Raw genomic sequence first — 25,433 nt, 5'->3', positions numbered from 1 at the left:
AAACAAAGAAAGACTGCATGTAGCAGCAACCTTATAATATTGGCTATTTCTTATTTTTAAAAGATGGGACTATTTTTAGAACAACTTGTTCAAGAAATAAATATTCGAGTGATGTTTGAAGGGCTGTATGATCAAATCCGTGGTTGGAATTAATAAAAGAACCCTAATTGTATATGTAAGGCAATGTGGTAGTAATTAAAAAACAAGAGGAACCAGTGAGTGCAATGCAAAAAGTGTGAGATTAGTTTCCAATTGGAACTATGTTTACAAATAGGTACTTTTCAAATAGTTAAGAATAAGTTTCATAGCATAGTTAGGATTTTATAAATTGTGATTGTACCTTTTAAACGTAGAAAAAAACGTGTTGATTAAAGATTTTAAGTATGTTGAGGTTTTAATCTAGTGAGATAAGACTTAGATCTCATTATAATTTTTGGATTATCAACGTGGCTTGTGGTATAGGACACTTACATCCACTGTATCCTTGTATCCTTGCAATTCTTAATTGGAGTAACACACCATCAATGGAAGTTACGAATAAAGAAGGTCAATTACCAAGCCACCCTTACCTTTAAGTTGTGGACCTTACTGATCCCAAAAGTGAGTGATTGCTGAGATTGATATTTTTTTAGGCCGTTTGAAGCAAATTTAAAACTATAAGCAGAAAACCCCTGAAGTATGAATTTCCAAAAGGACAAACTAAGCAAGTTGAAGTGGAAGAAAAGTATTCTTCTTCACAAAGAGAAGGCAAGATTGTAGATGACAATGAGTTTGTTAATTTCTATGTCAATTTCTCTCAAGTTGAAGAACAAGCCACTTTACCTGCATGCAACCAAAAGCAAACAAAATTACCAGATGATGGTTTTGGAGTCATATGTGGATGAATACAATGGCATAGTGAAGAGTTTTTGCCTCGCTTCATAGAGACAGTGTCCATGATGCATTGTTGCACGAAGAATTGATTTTTGCTCGATCAAAAGTTGTTGAAGTAAAATTGAATGATGTTTTGATATAGACTTTTGTTGATTCTATGGTGCATCATGAGTTGCTCAACCTCACTTGAATAAATCGAGCTCAGCATCCATGAGAAGCGTGCACAAGAAGGGTGGGTTCCATGCAGCTTTCTGCCCTGGACAAGCCGTAGCAGTGTCTCTGCGCTGAGCAACTCGTGGCGGGATTTTATGCCATGAGAAATTTGTGTAATGTAGAGTGGTCGCATGTGCTCTCTGGAAGCGCAACTGCAACTTACCCCCCCCCCCCCCCCCCAAAAAAAAAAAAAAAAAAAAAAACCACAGTTGCCCCATCACCCAAGCAGAGGCAGTGAGGTGAAGAACGACAACAACTGTGCGAGGGGAAAGCTACCGCCCTGTGTGTGTGTGTGTGTGTGTGTGTGTGTGTGTGTGTGTGAGAGAGAGAGAGAGAGAGAGAGAGAGAGAGAGAGAGAGAGAAGAAGAAGAAGAAGAAACATTTTAACCTCATAGAAACAATCCCAAAAGACCTCAAAGATCTATTCAACAAGGGTTGAACTCGAGGCCTTTCATATAAGTCATTGAGAGAGAGAGAGAGAGAGAGAGATTTTTTTGTGTTATGTGCACATATTAATTAAGCTCAACACATGTAAGAGAGAGGGGAGACCAAGCCTGCCATAACAAATGAGTGACAAACATGAAATCAAATGCTCATTATCATGGAAATTTTAGAGATTCACTAAGGCCATCGTGGATTCCAAATGTTCTTTGTGTCTTCTACCCATCGAGCCTCGGACCATTGCTTCTTCCACTAGCTAATGAAGACCTCGGCCACCTTTTCATGGAATGCCCGGCTATTAGAAGACTTGCAAAACAGATGTGCAAATGGATACGAAGGACGTGGAAGATTGGGTTTTTCAAGAGGGATTTGGGCCTTGGTGGCAAACCTTTTCGAAGCTCTGCACTTCTAAGTTATACTCAAATTGCCAAAAATAATATTTGGAAGGCCAAGAACTGCCAATAGCAACCTCTCTGTGGCTAACTTCTCAAAGATTGTACAAAAAAGCAAGGCGACAATAAACGTGGTAAGTAAAAGGCATAACTCAGATGATTAGCTTAGGGCGACCCTCACCATGCAATCAAGCTTGGTGATCTAATGGTGACTTTAAAATACAATCACTCACAATTATAAGATGCGCAAAAACAAAAAAGGATATCCATTTGGAATAGGGAATTGAACAAAAGCAGGAGTGAACGCAGCAATTTTCCACTTCTATAAAGCTGCATACCTACACCTTTGGAAAGTCGACGTTAAAACCGACTAGTGAGATTGGCGCTTACAAAAGCCACGAAGAATGAGAAGCATTCGAACATCGCAGCACCATCCACCTGCAGCACTCGATACAACCAAGGCCCGACGTATATAAGAAAGACATGGGCATCCTGCATTGCTCGCTCAACATCACACCTACTACTCCAGCATGCCGTTTAACGTGTATTACCAATCCCCAGCCTCACTATGGGCTGGGCTTGCCGCCATTACAGCTAGTGACCACCGCGACCGTGATAAGGACTCGCCCGCGGTTCGAGACGCTCGGCACCTCGTCATCAATTCGTTTCAGAACAACTTATCGAACTAATGTACGACATGATCACCAACTAATTATCGCCCGAGCATCGGCTGCAACGGGCGATGAGGCCCATTTCGTATTGCATCAGCTGTCAGAAATAGCAGTTCAAGTGCTGCAGCTTGCAAAGAAGGCCGCACATCGTCTTGGCCATTGCCTGCTTGACTGTGACCACATCCTGCTTGGCCTTCTCCTCCTCCTGGTCTCTGATCAGCATGAGGATTACCCCTCTGAAAAACTCTCCATCAGCTCTCAAGCTCTTGGGCTCGCATACCTGCACGGCAACGTGAATCATCTCATGCGGCTTGTTGGCCGGTTTGTACAACACCTCTATCCCAATATGCGCTCATCAATCGATATTACAATGGATGAAACTGCAACTCCCGACTTTGTGACCATATACACAGATAGCGCTATGCACCTGCTGCAGCTATCGCACCAACAAGCCCAGAAGCTTGGCCATGGCTCTGTGGGCATCGAGCATTTGCTACTTGGTCTGCTCTAGCTCGAGCAAGTCCAGGGTTGGGATTTTATTGCAAAACACTGTTCCCTCAGGGCCCTAGGAGTGGATGTCAACAAACTCCAGGAACAATTGACACTTAACCTGAGCCAGGAACCTCCAGAGATGGACAAACCTCATGACAGTAAAACAGTCAACGTATATTCTTGGCTGGTCTTTGGGAGAATATACGTTGGAGAGTGGAGCTAAAGAAGCCTAGGACATATGAAGATGCACTAGAGGTAGCAAGGAACAAAGAGTGGAAGTTGAGAAAAATGAGCCAGCTAGGGGTGGAGTCTTTGCCCATGAGGTCTAAATTTCAACCTATAGAGTCTTTACAAGGTTGCATGTCAGGGGTTCATCATGAACCAGTGGTTCTTGTTACTACTCAGGTTATGCCAGCAGTGGTCACTACATCAGTGCAAGATGATGGGCTAAGACAAGACATGAGACAAGTGGTAGATTTGATGAAGAATCTCAGCCTAAACATGCTAGGTCAAGTGGGAAATAATTGAGGTCGAGGGAGGTTTGCAAATCAGCCAAGAAGTAAAGAAAGGCCTAAGAATGGTGTTGGACAAAGCAATGGTAGGTTTTGGAGGCAGACGCCCACATGTTATAATTGTGGAGAGTTGGATCACATCAGCCGCCATGTGATAATCCACCAAGGATGGGGGGAGACATGTATCCATTGACAAGACAGGTGCTAACTAGGTCAAATGATTATGGCATCGAAATTAAGGGAGACGAAGGAACCAGTGGACTGACCCAGGAGGAAAAGGGAAAGACAAAAGTGCTAAGTGTAGTCACCTTGGAGAAGGCATCAAAGCTAAAGGATACATTAGTGATGCCTATTGAGAAGAGGACCACACATGATAAGGAAGGAAGAAGTGCCCCAGGTCCTAGTAAGAAGAAAGGAAAGAGCCATGAAGGCGAGGATGTCAAGGCCAAGAACAAAAAGAGAGCTCGTCGAAAGTTTCATGTTTCAGATTTTCCACTAGGGGATGGACAATTAAGCTATGACTTGAAGGAGGATCTGACGAGCAGGAAGGCAGATATTACTTTTGGGCAGCTTATAGAGATAGTGCCTAAACTAAAGCGACAGTGGAAGAGGATGGTTAACTCAATGGAGAAAGAGCCAAAGAGAGGTTCAGTAAAGGTGTTGGCAATGGATGAGCTACTAGACATTTGTCCAATAGTAGATGTGTGGCATAAAAGAAAAATTTTGGGACAAGGTTATGTGGATGGCGGAGCCCAAATATGCGTCATAACACACTCATGCGTTGAGAAGATAGGTCTCACAGTGGCTGGGGTGTCAGGTTTTCGGATCAGATTGGCAAACCATCAAAAAGTAAAATGCTTGGGTGTTGTAAAGAGCTTAGAAGTGGAGGCATATGATGCAAAGGCAATGGTTGATTTTCATGTGATGCCAACAGGGTTGAGAGCATATCCTATTATACTAGGCAGACCATGGTTACGTGCAGTGGGAGCTGTTCAAGATTGGCGACATGGTACGATTAGCCTCTATGGAAAGACAGGTACCAAGAAGCTTTATAATATGGACACAAGGAAACGATTAGAGGAGCTTTATGAAGATGAGGATGAGTTTAGTGATGAAGACTCTTCCACGATGACAGATGAGGACAGTGATAGCACTACCAGCAGTGATGAGAATGCTGATGTTGCATTTCTTTTGATGGACAAAGAAATCCAAGAGTTTGGTTTAGTTGCATTTGCGAATGAGGTTGAAGATGAAAGTGAAGGACCTTATGAAGTGATTGAAGGGCTGATGCAAACCAAGGTTGAGTTGTCAAAGAAGCAGGAATTGATGACACAAATAATCAGTGGAGACCTCTCAGCTATGGAGAAGGATATATATTTGCACATATCGGCTAGTTTTCCTGATTTGTTCATTACTTCATATGAAGAGATCAGAGGGTTCAAGGGTGAAGAGATGCATATAGAGCTGAAAGAAGGTGCTAAGCCAGTGCGGCAAAGACTAAGAAGGATGGGTCAAGAGCAAATGGAAGCCTTGCGAGAAGATGTGGACAAGTTGTTGAAGGCAGGGTTCATAGTCCCTGTGGAGGCCACAGAATGGGTGAGTCCAGTTGTAGTCAGTCCAAAGAAGGATGGGAAGTGGAGAATTTGTGTAGATTTTAAATCCTTAAACGCAGCCACTAAGAAGGACCCATATCCTCTTCCATTCATCGATCAAATCTTGGATTCAGTGGCAGGTTATGAGAGGTACAGTGTGTGTGATGGTTTTTCAGGCTATTTTCAATTGAAGATTGTTCTTAAAGACCGCACAAAGACCACTTTTATTACGCCATGGGACTGCTATTGCTACACGGTACTGCCATTTGGGTTGTCAAATGGACCTTCCTTCTATCAAGAGAGAGCAAATTGGGTGTTGGAACCATTCATTCGTAGTTGTGTTAAAGCTTTTATGGATGACTTCTGTGTTTATAGCAGTAGGGCTGAACACCATGAAAAGCTGCAGATAGTATTGGCTCGATATAATGAATGTGGAGGACAACTAAATCCAAAGAAATGTCATCTAGCACAGCCAAGGGTGAAGTTATTGGGCCATATGGTGTCAAAAAATGGCATTGAGATTGATCCAGATAAGGTTAAGTCTATTATTCTTCTTCCATCACCTACGAGTACGAAGCAATTGGCAACTTTTATACACAAAGTGAAGTACATGGCACGGTTTATTCCATTGTCTTCGCAGCTTCTTTATCCATTACAGCAAGTAGCAAAGCATGATCCATTGCAATGGGATGACAAGTGTGAAGAAGTGTTTCAAGAGGTGAAAGAGGTGTTAGGGGGGTTGTCAGTCATGCAGGCTCCTGATTGGGAGAGAGTGTTTTATGTAAATCCATCAGTAGGGGATGATGCCATTGGAGCCATGCTATTGCAAAAGGGAAAGGGCAGCCATTATATGAGGCCAATGTATTGTGCAAGCCGAGTGAAGTTGGTAGCGGAGAGAAAGTTCTCGGAAGTAGAGCTAATGATGGCCAGTGTAATATTTGCTTGTCGACGATTTCGTCATTACTTGCTACCACGGCCTTTTGTTTTCTTGACGAGTTATGCCTTTTTGCCATAGTTAATTAATGGTACTAACATGTCAAATGTAGTGAAGAAATGGATAATTGAGCTGCAAGAGTTTGAGTTCTCTTTTCTAGTGGAAGATAGTACAAGGGCTACCCTAGCTGATTTGTTGACCTACAAGGAGAATCCCCTTATTGTTAAGGAAGAGGTGGTGAGAAAGGTAGTTGAAGAAGTGCCACAGATCAGCAATGCACATGTGTTGCTCTTTGATGGTTCATACAGAAAGAGCCATGATGCAGCTTCAGGGGGTATAGCACATTACGATCCAGAGGGGAAGCTAGTATGCAAGAGAGGGTTCAAATTGGATGCTCATAGTAACAATGAGGCTGAATATGCTACTCTGGAAGCCGGATTACACATTTGTTTGAAGCATGGGGTTCGAAGCTTGAGCATAAAAGGTGATGCCTTGTTAGTGGTGAAGAAAGTGCTGGGTGTGTGGAAGAGCAAGAACACCTCATTGAAGGAAATGTGCTTCAGAATTAAAGGCCTGTTAAAAAAGTTTGAAGCATGGATCATCAGACACATTGAACGTGCTCTAAATGGAGAGGCATATGAAGCAGCTCAAGGCATGATTGGGGAGCTATTTGTGTTGAGGACCACTTTACCTCTTTATCATGGCCGAGAAAGTTTGGCTCAGGAAGAGGAGTTTTTGCTAACAGGAATCATTCCAAAGGAGATTCAGAATTCTAATAAGTATGGCTTTGTGCGTAGAGCATACACGTACAAATTGATTGGTGATGTCTTATACATGAAAGAGGTTGATCTCGTGTTGAGACGTGTACCTTGGCGGAAGGAGCTTTACAGAGTGTTGGAAGAGAATCATGAAGGCGCATGTGGTGGCCATTTTGCTCTAAAAATCACCTTGCATAAGATTTTGCAAGAGGGGTATGTATGGCATAGTTTGCACAAGGATGTTCACCATTGGTGTAGGTCTTGCAATAGGTGTCAAGCACTTGGGAAGAGAGTATTGAAGCCAGAGCTACAAAAAACCATTATGGCGTTTGATGTGTTTGAAAAGTGAGGGATTGATGCAATAGGCCCGTTACCTATCACAAGCAGGGACAAAAGCTATATCTTGACGGCAGTGGACTATCTCTCTAGATGGACAGAGACTATAACAGTAAAACAAATCACTGCAAAGGATGTGGAAAAATTTGTGTATTATGAAATATGTTGCAAGTTTAGGGTGCCATTAGAGCTACTTTCAGATAAAGGACCAAGATTTAAAGCTAAACTGCTAAACTTCTTATGCACAAAGATGAAGATTAGGCACCAGCATACCACTCCTTATTACCCGCAGTGTAATGGCTTAAATGAAAGACTCAATGGTGAGTTGGTACAAATTCTTTCTAAAGTGATAGAGCACCAAGGAAAGAATTGGGATTTGGAATTGCCTAGTGCATTATAGGATTATCGTACTTCGGTGAAGACAGGTACAGGGTTTACTCCATTTCATTTGGTGTATGAAAAGGAAGCACTATTGTCTGTAAAGGTAGAGTTGCCTGCGGTCAAGATGTTAGAGGAGTTGCTTGGGCCGCCTAGTGATGCATTCAAAGAGAGGCTCCTGCAGTTACAAGAGGTCCAGTTGGATAAGATGAGCGCATTAGAGCATTATGAGCAGATACAGGATAAGGCTTTGGCAAAGATAAATGAAAAGGTCAAAAGTAAAGGTATCAAAGAACATGACTTGGTTTTGTGCTACAACAGTAAGCTGGACAACACCTTCCAAAAGAAGTTTCAAATTAAGTGGGAAAGCCTTTTCAAGGTAGTGGAGTGTTTTCCAAATGGCACATATCAACTGGCTAACCTGGATGGTGTTCTACATAAGTCAAGAGTAAATGGATTGCGTCTTAAATTGTATCATGCTAGATTGATGATGGTGGAGCAAGATGAGCTGTATGTGGATCAAACAGTGTTGGTGAGGGATGAGGAGACCTGTGATGCGGCGAGTCTCATATCTCTCTTTGCTGCTGCTCATCATGAATGATCTAGTAGGCTAAGGGGTGGGCAAATTATGTCAGAAGTTTTTTGGAGCAAGAGATTACGCATATGTACATATACATGCATGGTGCATCAAATAAAGAATTGCCCATTTTTCAGAGCCAGGTGGTTACGTGGAGCCAACATGTGTATAGGTAGGACAAGGTGTACATAGTGCATCAATTTTCACTATTACCAGTACCACTGTGTTTTTTCTACAATAAGGAAGAGTTGGTAGCGCGTAAAACTTCTCGAGGAAGCTATCCGCGGGCCGACGACATGAGATAAGCAAGTACGTCAGATGGCATCGAGTGGCGTCAGGAGATCGAACGGGATCAATACTTGCACGCGGAGAAGTATGGACACGACGTGAGTGTTTTCATGTGATACTTATGCAGAAAGGTCATCATGAGGACCACTTTTTGGGACCACTTCACGTGGTTACGGGATACATTATTTGAAAAAACTGAGTGTCACGTGTGCGGATGATGCAAAAAAGGTGACAACTATGCACTACAAGGTCAGTTTTTAGCATGTTCGAGGTTCGTTTGAGGTCATTTAAAAGGCCACGGGTGCCCAACTAATAAAGCTAAGTGTGGGAACCGAAAAAGGAGAGAGAAGACCAAAAAAACGTGGAGAGCAGAGGAGGAATAGTCTCAAGTGTGTTTTTGGTGTTTTTGAAGCTTGTTTTGGCCCTAAACTGCTCATCCGAGGTCGGATTTGAGCACTTTGACATTGTAGACTAGAGTTTTGGACCGTTCCGGACGCGACGGCGCTATCCATTTTGCCAAATTTCTCACTCTTTTTGTGTTGTTTTTGTTGTGTAAGTTTCTTCTATGAGCAAAGCTTCTACTTCAATTTGTGATTATATATGGTATCTTTTACCCATATTGTGTGAGATATTTGCGCCATTGGTGTTGGCCCAAGCTCAATTGTATCTAAACATCAGAAATTCTCCTCTTTTGAACTGAGTTTTTTGGGTGTGTATGTGGAGTGATTAAGTGGATAGTCTCTCTCCTCTCACTCCAGAGGTATGTTCCCCGTCTCGGCCAAGTGTGTTGTGTAAGCCGAGTGGTGCCCCATAGTGTGTGTATCATTCCAAGAGTGTGTGTCGGGTCGTTATAGAGGTGTTGAGTGTGTTTTCATCCCGCTCACAGCGCTATGCACCTGCTGCAACTATCGCACCAACAAGCCCAAAAGCTTGGCCATGGCTCAATGGGCATCGAGCATTTGCTGCTTGGTCTGCTTCAGCTCGAGCAAGTCCAGGGTGGAGATTTTATTGCAAAACATTGTTCCCTCAGGGCCCTAGGAGTGGATGTCAACAAACTCCAGGAACAATTGACACTTAACCTGAGCCAGGAACCTCCAAAGATGGACAAACCTCATGACAGTAAAACAGTCAACAAGGCCAGCACTGATGTTGATTCTGCCGATCACATAGCACTCAACTCAATGGATATGCAAACGGTCACAGCCTTCTGTACAGACCTCACCAAGCTTGCTATACAAGGAAGACTTGACCCAGTCATTGGCAGAGAAGCCCAGATTGCACGAATCGTTCAGACCCTCGGTCGTAAAAGCAAGAACAATGTCTGCCTGGTAGGTGAGCCAGGCATCGGCAAGACTACAATCGCCGAGGCCCTGGCACAGATGATTGTGAATGGCACTGCAAGCCCCGCGCTCACTGGCAAGAGGGTGATGAGCTTGGATGTCGCACGTCTTCTCGCCGGCACAAAGTTTAGAGGCGAGCTTGAGCAGCGCCTCAAAAAGCTCATGGATGAGATTCACAATTGCAACAGTCACATTATTCTCTTCATCGATGAGATTCACACAATCATTGGCACCGGTGAGTCCACCATGAACGCCGCCAACCTCCTGAAACCAGCACTCGCGCGTGGAGAGCTTCAGTGTATCGGAGCGACCACTCTCAAGGAATACCGGAAATATATGGAGAAAGACCCTGCTTTGGAGAGGCGTTTCCAGCTCGTGGATGTGCCTGCTCCGTCTGTGGAAGAGACTATTCGCATACTCAGGGGCCTCTGCCCACGCTACGAAGACCATCACAAAGTCCAGTACATGGAGGAGGCTCTTGTTGCAGCCACAGAGCTTTCTGATCAGTTCATTCCTGACCGGTTCCTTCCTGACAAAGCCATTGACCTCATCGACGAGGCCGGCTCCTATGTGCGTATGCAAGCGAAGGCACACGGAAGCAGCTCAGCAGCTATCTCTAGCTCTGCATACAAGATTAGCACCAGATCACTTGTAGAATCGCAAGACCCATCACTAATATGCACATTGAAAGTTGGTGGAGAGATCATCAACTGCAACCCACTAAATATGTTATGCAGGCCAGCTCACGATGTAGTTAGTGCAGCCCATATCCAGCGAATTGTAGCAGCCTGGACAGGCATTCCTGTAGAAAATCTGTCTTCTGAAGAGTCAGAGAAACTGCTCAGGATGGAGGCCGAGCTGCATCGCAGAATCATTGGACAGGACGAAGCCATAAGAGCAGTCAGCCAAGCCGTGCGGCGAGCTCGTGTTGGCCTCCGAAACCCCCATAGACCCATTGCCAGCTTCATCTTCTGCGGGCCCACAGGTGTCGGCAAATCTCAGCTCACAAAAGCACTTGCATTCTTCTACTTCGGATCTAAGGACGCCATGGTCAGGCTCGACATGAGCGAGTTTATGGAGAGGCATAGTATATCCAAGCTTATCGGCTCACCACCAGGCTATGAGGGCTATAATGAAAGTGGTCAGCTCACAGAGGCTGTGCGAAGACGCCCTTTCACCATCGTGCTCTTAGACGAGATAGAGAAGGCTCACCCCGACGTGTTCAACCTCATGCTGCAGATCCTGGAGGACGGCCGGCTCACGGACAGCGAGGGCAAGGTTGTGGACTTCAAGAACACACTCATCATCATGACTTCCAATGCAGGCAGCAGCGCCCTTCTAAAATTTCATGCCGGGGGCCAGAGCACTATTGGATTCCATGCAGAGATGCTAGTTAATGACTCCTTTACATCTCCTAATGGCAAGCAAGGCAAGAATTCTCACAATTATAGCATTGTGGAAGCCGAGCTCAAGAAGTGCTTCAAGCCCGAATTCTTGAACCGGATGGATGAGATTATTGTGTTTAATCCCCTCTCTCAAGAGGATTTGCGGCAGGTCGCAAATCTCATGATTGGGGACACGGTCAAGCACTTGAAGGCGAACATGAAGATCAAGGTCCAGGTGAGTGACAGGCTTCGAGACGAGATCATGCGCAAAGGCTTTTGCCCTGCCTATGGAGCTAGGCCCCTCCGAAGGGCGATCACAATGCTTCTCGAAGACACTGTGGCAGAGCACATGCTGGCAGGGCATCTGAAGGAGGGTGATTCTGCCATCGTTGATATTGCCGGTGTTATAAAGTCTCCTGCTAGTGCAACAGAGAAAGAGGATATCGATGAGCCAAGTGTTGATGTGTTGTGATCGGAAAACCTTTATGGGACCTATGTTTGCTTCAAATTACTATAAACAAGAACTTTTTCCTAAGTGCTTTCAAAACAATGGCATCTATCTGTTGTTCTTCAAGTGTAGAGTAATATGAAGAATTTTTTCCTTTAACTGCTTTCAAAACAAGAATCACACCAGCAATGGCATCTATCTGTTGTCCTTCAATTTTCAGGAAATGTCCATTGTGAGAGATTATATAGAGAGGCTTTTGGTAATCAATGGCTAAACTTCAGGTCTAAATTATGTGCTAATTGAAGGGCCAAATCAAAGGGATTAATTGCATAGATTAAGGGATATTTTAGCTAAAGGTGAGGGATATTCTTCTAAGCCTTTGGCTAAATTCACCCTTATTACAAAAAGTTGTCTAACATCCATGACATCCAAATGAGGTTCTGATAGCATTGCCTCTCTCGTTCGCGCTTCCACATACGCAAAGTGGTTGCCAGCTGCATCTTTATTGTATTGGTGAACTGAAAATTGGAGAAATCTATTCTAGACGCGAGAAGAATAATTGTTCCTAGAGCTACTCTATGTCATGTATACACAAATGAGCCATGGGGAAATATTGTTAGAGGAAAATGCATAAAACCACTCTTTATTCACAAGGGAGAGGTTTTCAAGAAATGTCATGGACAGAAGCGACCAACTAGCCACAACTACAAAAGCAGCACAAATTAGCAGAAGACGTAGTAAAGGATGCTATGGTAGGTACCTTATCATCGCTTCTCATGAGGTTGAACATAAAATACCCGAGTAGGTGCACCTCAAAGCATATAGACAGCCTCCAAAAAAGACTTGCTGCTTGCCTGGCTAATGAAAGGTAAATTGAGTATGTACAGACACACTTCACAGACTCCCTTGTACTCTAAATGGAACTAGCAGTATGATAGAACTTCCTTTACCCAAATCTGCCAAAACCTCACTTTCCTTACTCTCCTTGCCACATTTCTCACCAAAAATCTGACCTTCTAAAGTCTTCTTACCGCACTTGAAAAAGTTTGCAATGTCTTAGCCCTGTCTATGCCACAAAGGAAAAATCTTGAGATACACAGATGATGAGCCACCATTAGGCACTGCTATTACAATAATAGGAATAAAACAATATGATACCTCCAAGCCCATGACCTTTTCACCAACTAATCGTTCAAATCCCTGCTATTGTGGAAACCACCTGCAATTCCTTTGCCTGATCACCTGCTTATATGGGAACCAGTAGAACACCTACTGAGAGCATGACAATATCTTGGATGGCTTTAACCGAAGACATACTCGTCCACATGCGGCAACAATTTTTAAGTACAGGTAAAGGCAACCTCTCAGGTCATCAAAGTTACAAAGGCTAAAGAAATAGAGCTACTTAACTTGGAATCTTTAGAAGAAGGAAGTGTCAGTTAACTTGACTGAAACTCTTACACTTGCACATGTCCAATGTACGGACAACTTGAGCCCTGCAATAATGAAAAACTACAGTAAAAGTCCTCAAATCTCTCAGCGAAAAATCTCTTGGAATTCGTAGAAGGCAGTCACAACATTTCTCATGAGACTTGAAATACCTACTTGCAGCAGCTCAATCCAAGGCATCCAAGTAGTTAAGGATGGTCATCCATGTGGCTAGTTGTTCAGAAAATCCAAGAAGAGTTGACCATGCTAGGGGAGGTCCAATCATGTAAAAGAATCTTCTCTTTCACATATGACCTAGATGGCTTGTGCAAAAATCCAGCAGGCAAAGAAGGATGTTGCAATTGCTCAAAGACTTTCAGCGCTTCCGCACTTTGATCTTCTTGTGTGTAACCTCTGCAACCAATCGATGCATTCCTCAGGGTCGACATTGTCAAAACGGAAAGTCTGCAAAACACTCTGCACATGGTGATGAGGTATCAAATGTGTCCCTATCTCTGATGGGATACTCGTATGCTGCATTTGTTTAAAACATTCTAGCAGCCTGTTAGCCTTAATTCCCCTGCTAGCAACCTCACATCAAGACATATCTAGATGGCTGCTTCAATTAGCGAAAAATCTCTTGGAATTCATAGAAGGCAGTCGCAACATTTCTTCATAACATTGTAGACTTGGTCTGTCGCCCCTTTCAAACATATCCTGTGATGAAGGCAGTTCTTTCAAACAGGCGGTGGCCCAAGACGAGGACCTAGTGCTTGCTTGCCTGAGCCCTTTCAGGCCAATGCGGTCTGCGAGACGACATAGTGAGAATGGCAATTCTCTAAGATGTGTGCTGAAGAAAGAGCCCTGCACTTGGCTTACTGCATGTCTGCAAAAGCTTGAGCTTTATCCGTCACTGTTCTCGGGTCGCAATTAGACGGCCTTTGTTCTGCTTTGCAACCATGTTAAATGTTAAACAAGTGATGAAATCATTTGAGTGAGGGGGATCGACGATTGGGATTGGAAAAATGTGGCGCTTAGGTAGTGCCCCTCACAAGATTTGAACCCAACATGCGTCCTAGCCTATCCAACCCTCCCATGTTTTTGTTTTGTTTTCGGAGTCGGGTAGGGCACGCCCGGCCACTCCTCTCATACACCAAAAAAGTATACAAGAAGAACGACCACGACTATGCACCCAGAAACCGAAGGCACGACGCTTTTGTCACTAGTTTCCTCTCTGGACTATGAGAGTCCATAATTATCTACACTCTTAGGGCCGTGACTAATCCCTTGAGAGACCCATTTCGCCAACTTGATTTGGGTGTGACAGCGACCAAGTACCTTTGTTCAGAGGCCCAAGTACTGCGGGACTTGCTTCGGTCTTCCCTTTGGAGTTGGCCTCCTCCAGGTAACTTATCGCTCACCTCACATGTGTGTGTGGTGACCATGCTGGAAAACAACCCTCCCATGTGTATGATGGAAAGTAAATGCATGATGACGATGAAACTTGGACAGAGGGAGAAGTAAACTACGACCAAAAAGATAAACTCGAACAGTCCGGATCTTTAGGTGTTGGACAAAATTTTTCTCACAACTAGACGCATGTGTGTTTAAGTTAATGAACCAGTTCATCTCAAGGGCCCAAAATCCTGTCTCTCTTTTACTTCGCTCCAACTCTAAGTCTGTTGTACTTTCGCACAGAGGGCAAACCCTCCACTATGTGGGTCACTAGCTAGGCCTCCACGCACGTCAAAAAATCCAACAGTCCTCCAAATTGGCAAGCCTAATTACAGCAGCATGATGGCTACGGTCATGCCTGGATGGACTTCAAGTGCTAGTAGACGGTCATCAAAGAGGCATGGGCGCCCTACTGTGGTGATTCCTTCTCAAGATTCAACACCACCGCCCTTTATCCACGCCTCAGTGGTTCATTCACAATCACTTTGTCCTGGATGAGGAAAAAAGCCTCTCGCTTTCGAGCATATATCCGCGACTACATACCTGAATCTCAGCAATGATGGCCATCATTACCAAAACTGGTTGCAATATTGTAAGCAAGGGACCCAGAGACTCCAAAATCTTATGAACCACATCTCCTTTCATTGTATAAGAGCCTGGACTAGAAATTAAGAGTCTGATTAAATGACAAGACATGAGAAATTCCTAAAGTTCCTCAAAAGCAACAGAATGCACCTCAAGTAGATCTCAACAGACCTGGCATTCTATCATCAATAACTAGATCAATTGTAACATATACATGGTCAAGTGGAACAAGTAAAAGGCGATAAAAAAATCAAATGCAACTTGAGGTTTCAAAATTGTAAATGGTGACAATCATGTTACTCATCAATAGACCCTTGTTCAACACACAATTGATGCACTTATATTACTGTCGATCGAAAACCAGAACCGCAAAAAATAAGGAAGTGATATCATAACTCTAATATGCTCAAAACTATCTCGACAACTTATTAGCAATTAAAAGGGACAAGAAATTAAACGTGTCGCAATGAATGAAGTGATAGCTCCAAATAACGAAATAAATTGGTAGAGCTTTAGCGGGCCATTTGATTTTTATAAGGTAAATTTTCTAGATCAGCAGAGAAATGAGCAGGGTGCACTAACTCACTCATGTGAGGGCTTACCACCTACTGCATTAACTCGCTCATGTTGCCCCCAACAGAATCTCATCTCACACTCTCTACAATGCATGCAAGCTCGTTGACCCCATCATCCCACAAACTATGAGCCTTATCTTGAAGGTTTTTTGTAGTTTCTGCAGCTTAGAGCTCGAGAAGACCTAGCCATGGAAACCACCCATGAAGTGGAGGCCAAGGGTGAAACCCGGATGGCTAAGAGGAGATGGGGCTAAGCTTGAAGGCAGGAGCGGTGAGGAAGGGCCAAAAGAGGAGGCCGTCATCCTCTAATGCTGGACTGGCTAGTAGCTTGCAAGGGTTTTGAGAGAATTACTAGATACCAAACGCCGTTGGTGCTGTAGAGGAGGAGGTACGTGGAGGCTGAGTGGGGGCGTAAGTTGTTGGTGACGAGAATGCTCTACCAGGTTTTAAAATTCGATCCCACTTCCGGCTAGCTGAGAGCCAACCTCTGACCTGTGGAGCGCTTAGCGCAGGGCTGTAACCCACCATCATCATGAGGCCCTCGTTCGGGGCGTCGCGGAAACGGGGCCGCGCCGGCTCACCTGCGATGCAAACGAAACCTGCAGGCAAGCAAACGCACGTACAAGAACGCAACTTGAAAACTGAACGCAAGAGGGACACGAGAATGAGCGACGCGAACGAATGATCAATATCATAAGAAAGTGCCGAATACAAGGGACGCAAGTAATCACTTGAAAACGGGGCTGGAAAGTTGGGGGAAGTGGCACATACTTCCCTTATATACACCCCCGGGTTGAGAGAGCTTGACACCCACGTCAAGCCGGGGTTTTGAGGAGTGTCGATACAAAAATTGATGCCGAGGTTTTGGGGCGGATATTTACAAGGAGGGGAGTTAGATGTTGCCACCAAATTGTCTAGCTACCTAGGGTGATGCTAGTTACAAAGTGGGAGGGAGGACTACTCTATGTGGTTGTCATTTAGTGGGTTGTCCTCCTCTTCAGTTGGCATGTTGTAGAAGCGCAGCACAAGGGGTCTCCCAAGTCGGAGCATGATTTCTTCAGGTACCCAAGTGCATTCCGTCATAGGGCGATTTCGCCATTTGACATAGAATAATTGTCCCCGGCGCCCGAAGCACGACTTTAGGATGGCCTCCGGCTCATTTGGCGGGCCATCCTTTACATATTCGGGGAGGCTTCTTCCATAGGTGTGATCCAGCACGAACCTTTTGAGTAGACTTACATGGAAGGCGTTGTGGATGTTGATGTGTGATGGGAGGTCCAGCTTGTAGGTGATGTCGTTGTATGACTTCAGCACTTTGTATGGCCCATAGTAGCGGTGGTTGAACTTGGGGGAGAGGCCTGGAGGGAGGGTGATATTCTGGGAGCTGACGAGTACTAAGTCACCTTCTTGGAGGAGTTCGGCCGGCCTGCGCTTTTGGTTGGCATATTTGGCAATGCGTACCTTGCTTTGCTCGAGACTTTGCTTTGCCCTTTGCATGCGGGTTTGCCATTGTTGAAGAAACTCTTCACATTCCAGATCCTGGGCATGCACGTCGCCGGTTGCCAGTGCCAGGGGTGTGATGACTTCTTTACCTGTGGAGAGCTCGAAGGGGGTGTAGCCAGTGCTGCTATGGATGGAGTTGTTGTAGTGGAATTCCAGGACATCCATGTATTCGGACCAGTCCTTCTAATCTGCTTTGACGTAGCTGCGAATGTAGTCTTCAATGCCTTGGTTGACTCTTTCTGTCTGGCCATCGGTTTCTGGGTGGTAGGCGGAGGAGAAACGGAGCTGGGTTCCTAGAAGCTTGAACAGCTCGCGCCAAAGGTCGCTGAGGAAGCGGGTGTCGCGATCAGAAACTATGGCTAAGGGGAGGCCGTGGTATTTGAAGACTTTGGCGAAGAAGTGTTTGGCTACTTGGTATGCTGTGACGGGAGGCTTTGCAGGTATGAAGTGAGCTTGCTTGGTTAAGTAGTCGACGACCACCATGATGGTAGTGTGGCTGTGGGAGGGTGGGAGGTCGACGATGAAGTCCATACTTACCATGTCCCAAGACCGGGAGGGTGTTGGCATGGGATGGAGGAGGCCAGCAGGCTTGACTCGTTGAGCTTTGACCAGTTGACAGGTTGGGCAGGTACGCACGTAGTCGATTACGTCGTCCTTCATTTTGGGCCACATGTAATGTTGGTGGAGTTTGTCATAAGATCTTTTCTGGCCCCCATGTCCAGCTAGCCTGCAGTCATGAGCCTCCCACATGAGATCTTTCTTCAGCTCTGGGTCATTGGGAATGTAGATTTTTCCATGCGCATAGAAGAGGTTATCTCTGACTTCAAAGAGACCCACTGCTGCTCTACCAGAGATGTGGTCGTGGAGCATGCGGAGGACAGCCGGATCAACTTTCTGAGCGTCGAGGATGCGTTGGCGTAGCGTGCTGGTTGCTGAGGAGATAGCATTGAGAGTAGGCATTCGGCTGAGTGCATCGGGCATGACATTTGTGGAGCCCGGTTTGTGGATGATCTCGATGTCATCCATCTTGTCTCTACATCTGTGAACTTGTGAGATTCGTAGGCGACGGGTTGCTGTTCTTGCATGAGGACTCCGCCAATGGCACCATCTGATGCATCTGTATGTACTTCAAATGATTTGGTGAAGTCGGGCAGTCGGAGGACAGGGGTACTGCACATGGAAATCTTCAGGTTCTCAAAAGCTTCTTCTTCTCTGGGTGTCCACTGAAAAGGTTTGTGGCCTTTTGTGATCTCTGTAAGTGGGGCCGCAATCTTGCTGAAGTCACGGATGAATCGGCGGGTGTATTGGCAGAAACCCACAAATTCTCGGACTTCTTTGATGGATGTTGGTGGAGCCCACTTGATGACAGCGTCAACTTTCTTAGGGTCCACCATAATGCCTTCGGATGTGACGATGAAGCCCAAGAACTCGATTTTCTGCACAGCAAACTCACACTTCTCCAGCTTGGCATAGAGTTGGTGTTCGCGGAGGCATTGGAGTACTGCTGCCACATGCTTCTGGTGCTCTTCTAAGGTCTTGCTGTAAATCAGAAGGTCATCGATGTATGTGATGAGGAAATCATCTATCATGTCCCGGAAACTGTCATGTATGATTCTACAGAACGTGCCAGGACCGCCAGTGACACCAAAACCTAGGACAAGCCATTCCCAGGAGCCGTAGCGTGTGCGGAAGGCGGTCTTCGCAATGTCTTTGAGGGCGATGCGGACTTGATGATAGCCTGAGCGGAGATCGATGCGCGTGAAATACTTGGCACCCTGTAATCTGTCCAGGAGGTCTTCCATGAGCGGGACTGGGTACTTGTTTTTGATAGTTATTTTGTTTAGGGCCCGATAATCCACACATAGCCGCATCGAGCCATCTTTCTTCTTGACGAACAACACTGGGGCCCCAAAAGGAGAGCTGCTTGGACGGATGAAACCTTGATCCTCCAATTCCTGTAGTTGCTTCTTGAGCTCTTTGAGCTCGGTGTCGTTCATGCGGTAGGGGGCCTTCGCCGGGGGTGTGCTACCTGGGATGAGGTCAATTTCATGTTGAATTTGACGGGGAGGGGGTAGGCCGGGGGGGAGTTCTGGAGGCATGACATCCTTGTACTTTTGAAGGATGGGGGTCAGCGAGGGGTCACCCACTTTGGCCTGCTCGATGCTGATGGAGTTGAGCCTTGCTGTGGGCTGCTCCTTTGCCTGCATGATGCAGAGGTGAACCTGAGCTCCTTTCTTGAGGGCCCGCTCTGCTTGCTTTGCACTCATGAGATTGAGTCTGGGGGATGAGTGTTCTGAAACTTTTTGTTTGCCTTTCATCGCTGCTAACTGAGCCGGGTCTTGGCGGTTGATGGGAGACGAGTTGGTTTGCAGATGCGCCTGGCGGGTGAAAGCTTGACTTGTTGTGAGTCTGGCGCCTTGTACTGTCACTGCTTTGCCCTGATTATTTAGCAGTAATTGGTCCACCTTCATGCCTAGTAGTGCAATGAGGTACTTGTCGTTGAAGGAGAGACCAATGATTGCCTCAAAATCGTCCATTGGGACCACTATGAAATCCAGTCGACATGTGAATTCACCCAACTCGATCCTGACTTGACGCGCTGCTTTGACATTGTTATTCTTTCCTTGGGCAAACTTTACTGTCGTTTCGTTGACGGTGGTGAGACGTAGGCCCAGGCGCGCGGCACATTGTGGTGAGAGAAAATTGTGTGTGGCGCCTGAGTCTACCATGATCCATTGCTTCTGGGACCCAATTGTTGCTTGAACATATAAGTTCTGAATGTCTGTTATCGTCGCTGCCATGCACTTCGGGTGGAGGGACACTGCTCCAATCCGGGGTTGCTGGTTAGCCACAGGGCTAGCCAGTTCTTCGACGCGTATTCGGGGGGGGGGGGGAAGGTGGTTCTTCTATCTGGAGGGTGTTGACCCTGCTAGATGAGGAGGCTGCTTGGTTGCGTTGGCGTACACAAGGGTAGTAGGGGCCATGATCAAGCTTGCAGTCACGGCACCAGACACGATCGGGGCGCGGGTTGTTATTGTTGCCTTTGTAAGTATTGGAGGAGAAGCTGCTCGATGTGGGGTTGTAAGAATTGCTCGCCAAAAAGCTGCATGGTGGTGAGCGGGGTCCATTGCTTTTGTAACTGGGTCTAAACTCGCGGCCTCGCCCGGCAGGTGGGTTAGGCCAATTATTGGGGGCAAAATTGTTGGGGCGAGGGTTGTGTGTAATGACACCTGGGGTTGAGTTTGTATCTCGTAGCTTCTCGGCCATGTTGGCGGCTACTTCCCAGGTGTTGGGATTCTGCTTCTCTACCTCGCGACGGGCCCAAGGTTTTGGGCCCAAGGTTTAAGGCCGTACAACAATCCATGTAGCCTGTCTGCTGTGTGCATGAGTGGAAGTTGGAGCATCAGGCGGCGGTACTTGACAACGTACTCTGATATGGGGCCGTCTTGGCATAGATCACGCCACGAATCTCTGACTTTGTTTCCTTCATTCTCTGGCACAAAGTAGCTGAGCATGTCTCTTTGTAAGTCTTCCCATTCCTCCCAGTGCTTTGATGGTTGTTCACTGAAGAACCACACATAAGCGTCGTCGGCCAGGAAGGTTTTGGCCACTTGCACCCATCGGCGTTTGCCTATGTTGTTCCACTGCATGTAGTCTTCGACCTCACTGAACCACTTGTTGAGTGTCAGTGAGGTGCGGTGGCCTCTGTATTTCTCTGGGGGAAGGGGTTTGAATTTCCCCAGTCTGTTTTCATCTTCTAGATTTCTCTCAGGGCTGTAGTAGCGCCCTTCACTTCGGTCATCCTGGTCGTCTTCATCTTCGTCGACTGTCTCTAATCTTCCGGGCCGCGGTCGTCTTTGTGTGTTTCGCCGCGTGTTGACATTGTTGGGCCCCGGGCGGTCTTCGTGTCGCTGGCCTAGCTGTGTTTGCAGTAGGTCGCTCAGATTGGCAGACATCATGTTTATTTGGTGTTCTACGGAGGCCATGATGCGTGCCTCTAGTCTTTCTTCCATTGACTCTTGGTGGTCTTGTCGCGACTTTTTCTCTTTGTTCTTCTTCGGGGCTCTATGAAGTTCCTGTTCCGTCCTGTATCCTTCTTCATCTTCTTGATTTCCCGCCATTGGGGTGTTCTTGCGGCCGGAGCCAAGGAGAAATCAGAAAAATATCGAAAAACTGGGAAACTGCAAGAAACAGCTTGAAGAAACTTTGAAAACTATTACACAGTGTAAAAAAACGGGTCCAAAACGACGAAACTGCGAAAAAACGGCTCAAAACGGTCCCAAACGATGTAAGACGGGGCAAAACGAGGTAAAACGCTGAAAAACGTGGAGAAACGCGTCAAAACGGGACAAAACACGGGTCAAACGAGGCAAAACGGTGAAAAACTGTGAGGAACGTGGAGAAAACGCAAGGAAAGGGGCAAAATGGGGCAATCACGCAAGGGACGTGGTGAAACGGGGCAAAACGGGCTGAGAACGCGGAGGAAACGTGAAAAAAACGAGGCAGACGGGCCGAAAACGTGGTGACAACCACGGGCCGCGGGCCGGCGTCGGGTCGGCGGGGACTCGAGCCGAAGCTCTGATACCAAGTGTGACGCCCTCGTTCGGGGCGTCGCGGAAACGGGGCCGCGCCGGCTCACCTGCGATGCAAACAGGACCTGCACGCAAGCAAACACACGTACAAGAACGCAACTTGAAAACTGAACGCAAGAGGGACACGAGAATGAGGGACGCGAACGAATGATCAATATCATAAGAAAGTGCCGAATACAAGGGATGCAAGTAATCACTTGAAAACGGGGCTGGAAAGTTGGGGGAAGTGGCACATACTTCCCTTATAATCATCATGATGAGAAGTTGGCAGGGTACCCCAAAATGATGGTGTGGAGAAAAGATTTCCTCCCTCACTGTTTATCTCTTCGATGAATGCCCACTAACTTCTACGACCAATCACTAAATTCTTACATTCAAAAATTAAAATGTAATTTTGAGGACCCATCTCTATGGCCTTTGCCCTTTGGGCATGCCAAAAAGGCTTTGAGGCCGGTACACGAGGCGGTGCCAGAGCAGTGGAGCTGCGCATCCCAATATATTGTTGTTGAGTATGGATGTGGCATGCTCGTGTTAAGTCAAAGAGAAGGTTGTTCTCATGACTATGAGTGGACCATCCTCAGCACTATCTACTAACATAATATGGCAGAAGGGCTCCCCTTTACACATGTTGCAATCTGCAACCTGAAGGCTAAAGTCCAAAACGAAAAAAAGCCCAATTGCACGCGGTAAAGAGAGAGAGAGAGAGGCCGCCGAAGGCGGCTGGCCATACTAGTATGAATAATGACACGGTATATTAAAGGAAGCCCACGCGATGGGACCAACCCTCACCACTAAAGACCACGAGTTTACTTTTTGGCATGCCCAAAGGGCTAAGTCCATAGTGATGTGTTCCCTTTTTGTTACTGAAAAATCTCATATGTATTTAAAAAAGTAAAATAAAGAATGAAAATGTTTGATTGGTGAGTGAGCTGCAACATTTAATAAAGAGTCATGAGTGCTAGTGGAGGGTTGTCTAAGGATCCACTGTGATGCTCATTTGAAGGATTGGCATCTACATTGGGAAAGCCATGAATTGAGGGAATCCTAGAGATTTCAAGAAAATTGGATTTACTAGCCCATCGCCATCACGTCTGCACAACATCTGCGCTCACGCAACATCCTCCCTTGCCATCCTTTCCTCTGCGCTATCGATGGCCCGTCCCACTTCCCATGCTACACAACCGTGAACAGAGATGCACAGAAGCCACACTCTCTCCCAGAACTTTGATCGACACTGCAAGATGCCATGGAGTCCTCGACGCCTGCCAGCATGCAATTTGCTTCTGTCAGGCCTACACCTAGTGCCCTCACGAGCTCTGGTCATCGCCCTCTTGTACTATCCAAGTTGCAATGGTGAAGACCACATTGTCGGCCCCTAATCCAATTGGACACAAATCCTCCTACCCCCTTGCTTAGCTTATTACAGGTGCCATTTCAGCCCCCCAACATCCAACAAAAGACCTAAGTCCACCCGGCTACAAACAAATGAGAGAGAGTGAGAGAGATAGAGAGAGAGCAACTCGATCTCATGAAAACAAATCAGAGAGTGTCTACCGGTTGCACACACACACACACACAGTACACATGATCTCATGTAGTTATGCACATGGCAGTCCTTCTCCCCTTCTTTCGCTCACGCGCGGCATTTTGTCCTTTCTTCATGCAAGGCATTTGATGTGCTTTGGACATATGTACCACCTCTTGAAGCAAGGCCTGCACAACTTTCTGCATCATTATCAACCACCTTGGTCATTAAACTAGATTCCTTTTGATTCTTTAGCTCGTTTTACGAGCTCGATTGTACACTTCCACAAATTCTTGTCCGGCACTTTTAGAGGGTTGGCCAGGTTCAACAAACATTTCCCATGGGAAAGTAGCCACGTTTGAGGCACTGGGAGAAGCCTCAACTTTTGATGACCTTTCACAAAAGTCTATTGCTGCGTTTAAAGTGATCCTCTCTGTGAAAAAAACTGCCCAATGGTTCTATGTGCTAATTGCACTTTGACACCATCAAGTTTAGTGGTTTCTAAGACAGTTTGGTTTTTCAATATAGATGTTTCCAATATTGTTACGGTCATCCCATTAGAATCTTGGCTTCCACATTGTTTCGAGGGATTTAATACAGAAATAGGTGTTGCTTGTGTCATTCCAAATTTTCCATTTATAGTGACGTCTGTTGCTTGTGTCAATCCAAATTTCCATTCATAGTGAGCTCTTCCTCGATTCCATGATCCAAAGCATTCTGGACTTGATCCAAAGCAATCTGGGCAAGGCGTCCCTTCTTCGAAAGAGGAACTTTAAGGATGTTTATTGTCAGTAAGGTGTCCTTGCTATTTGAAGTGGTAGTCCTTGGCGCCATTGCAAACATACCACCATCTATAGCTGAAGAGGAAAGTTTGCATGCTAGTGATGAAGAAATCCCTTGAGAAATGTAACCAGGACACCTAGGAGGAAATCCACACTTTCCATGCACACGTGGTAGTGGGGGCCTTCCCAAAAAACTGCTTCCCTCTACCTGTGCTCCATGTGCAACTGAGATTCTGCCTTCCACGGCCCGACTAGAAGTTTGCAAAACCCCATAAGTATGTCTATAATTTGTCATTGACATTGTGGCACCTTGGTTCCGCTCGAAACTTGTGCTATTCAGTAATACGTGCAAAGAGATTACCCTCCCTCTCCCGTGTCCACACACACTTTGTTCCTTCTCAATGGCATTGATTTCCTGCTCTTTTGATATCATATGGCATTTCCTGTCAGTGGAAGATGACTTCTCTTCATTGAAACCCTCTAGTTTATCCCGACGCTTAAGCCTACTAATCCACAAAGAAGGAAGTGCCATGTTGCCATCTCTATTACCTGAAATGAGGGTTTGATAAGGTGCAAGAGCAACCTATGATGTAAAGCTCGATGCAGTTGCAGGTGAAGGCATTATAGAACTGTCAATGCCAATGTCTTCTTGCAACTTATCTCCATCATACCATGTTGTAATCATCATCTCCTCAGATACAATAGAGATGAGTGTTAAACATCTGCGTAGTTTTTACATCATACCATCATCAATGGCATAGTCGATCCACAATATGTCTGGTGCATCTACCTACAACATTGTGTTAATTTTTAGAGAGCAGGGAATAATTCCTTCCCAGGACTTGATTGGTTCCTAATTGGATAGCTTTTGTCTGTGTGAATCACCATTCCCATTGAGAAGGTCATTAGATGATTGAAAACAAAAGAATCTACAACAAAAATGAAAAATGGAGGGAGGGTCTCTCTCTCTCTCTCTCTCTCTCTCTCTCTCTCTCTCTCTCTCTCTCTCTCTCTCTCTCTCTCTCTCTCTCTCTCTCTCTCTCTGTCTCTCTCTACAACTTTTCTTGATGATCTCTCCTCCCTCGCCGCGTTGCAAGAGTCATGAATTCTCTCTCTCCCCCCCTTTCCCTTTGTCCAATCGTCCCCATTTTTGTCCAACACCTTGGTAGATTTTATGTAATAGGCTGTGAACAGCATACTACTCGTAATTAATTGTCTCCTAGTCGCTACATTCACCCCTGTTAGCGAGCATCTTCTGAGATCCCATCTGCTCTCAACCCTCCACTCAAAAAGTTGAAGCCAAGGTAGTGTTCAATTGCGGGTAGCTAGTTAGATAAATATTACAAAATATGGACTAG

At 45.8% G+C, this 25,433-nt stretch overlaps 1 long non-coding RNA gene and 2 pseudogenes across 1 annotated transcript; 1 reads left to right on the top strand and 2 right to left on the bottom strand.

The window, feature by feature from the left end:
- The first annotated feature begins 8,652 nt into the window (after window positions 1-8,652).
- On the top strand, window positions 8,653-12,124 carry LOC147459875 (chaperone protein ClpC1, chloroplastic pseudogene; annotated as a pseudogene).
- A 133-nt stretch (window positions 12,125-12,257) lies between these two features.
- On the bottom strand, window positions 12,258-14,920 carry LOC147459874 (uncharacterized). Its single transcript, XR_015187917.1, has 2 exons — window positions 13,236-14,920; window positions 12,258-13,126 (listed from the first exon to the last, which is right to left on the bottom strand). It is a non-coding gene; the product is annotated as an uncharacterized LOC147459874 (long non-coding RNA).
- An 8,481-nt stretch (window positions 14,921-23,401) lies between these two features.
- LOC147459873 (uncharacterized) lies at window positions 23,402-24,763 on the bottom strand (annotated as a pseudogene).
- Between the last annotated feature and the right edge of the window lie 670 nt (window positions 24,764-25,433).

This window comes from Adiantum capillus-veneris, chromosome 4, assembly GCF_014529385.1.
Source record: "Adiantum capillus-veneris isolate H3 chromosome 4, ASM1452938v2, whole genome shotgun sequence".
NCBI classification, from domain to species: Eukaryota; Viridiplantae; Streptophyta; class Polypodiopsida; order Polypodiales; family Pteridaceae; genus Adiantum; species Adiantum capillus-veneris.
The sequence above is the reverse complement of the archived record's forward strand: the minus strand, read 5'-3'. Positions and strand labels throughout refer to the sequence as shown.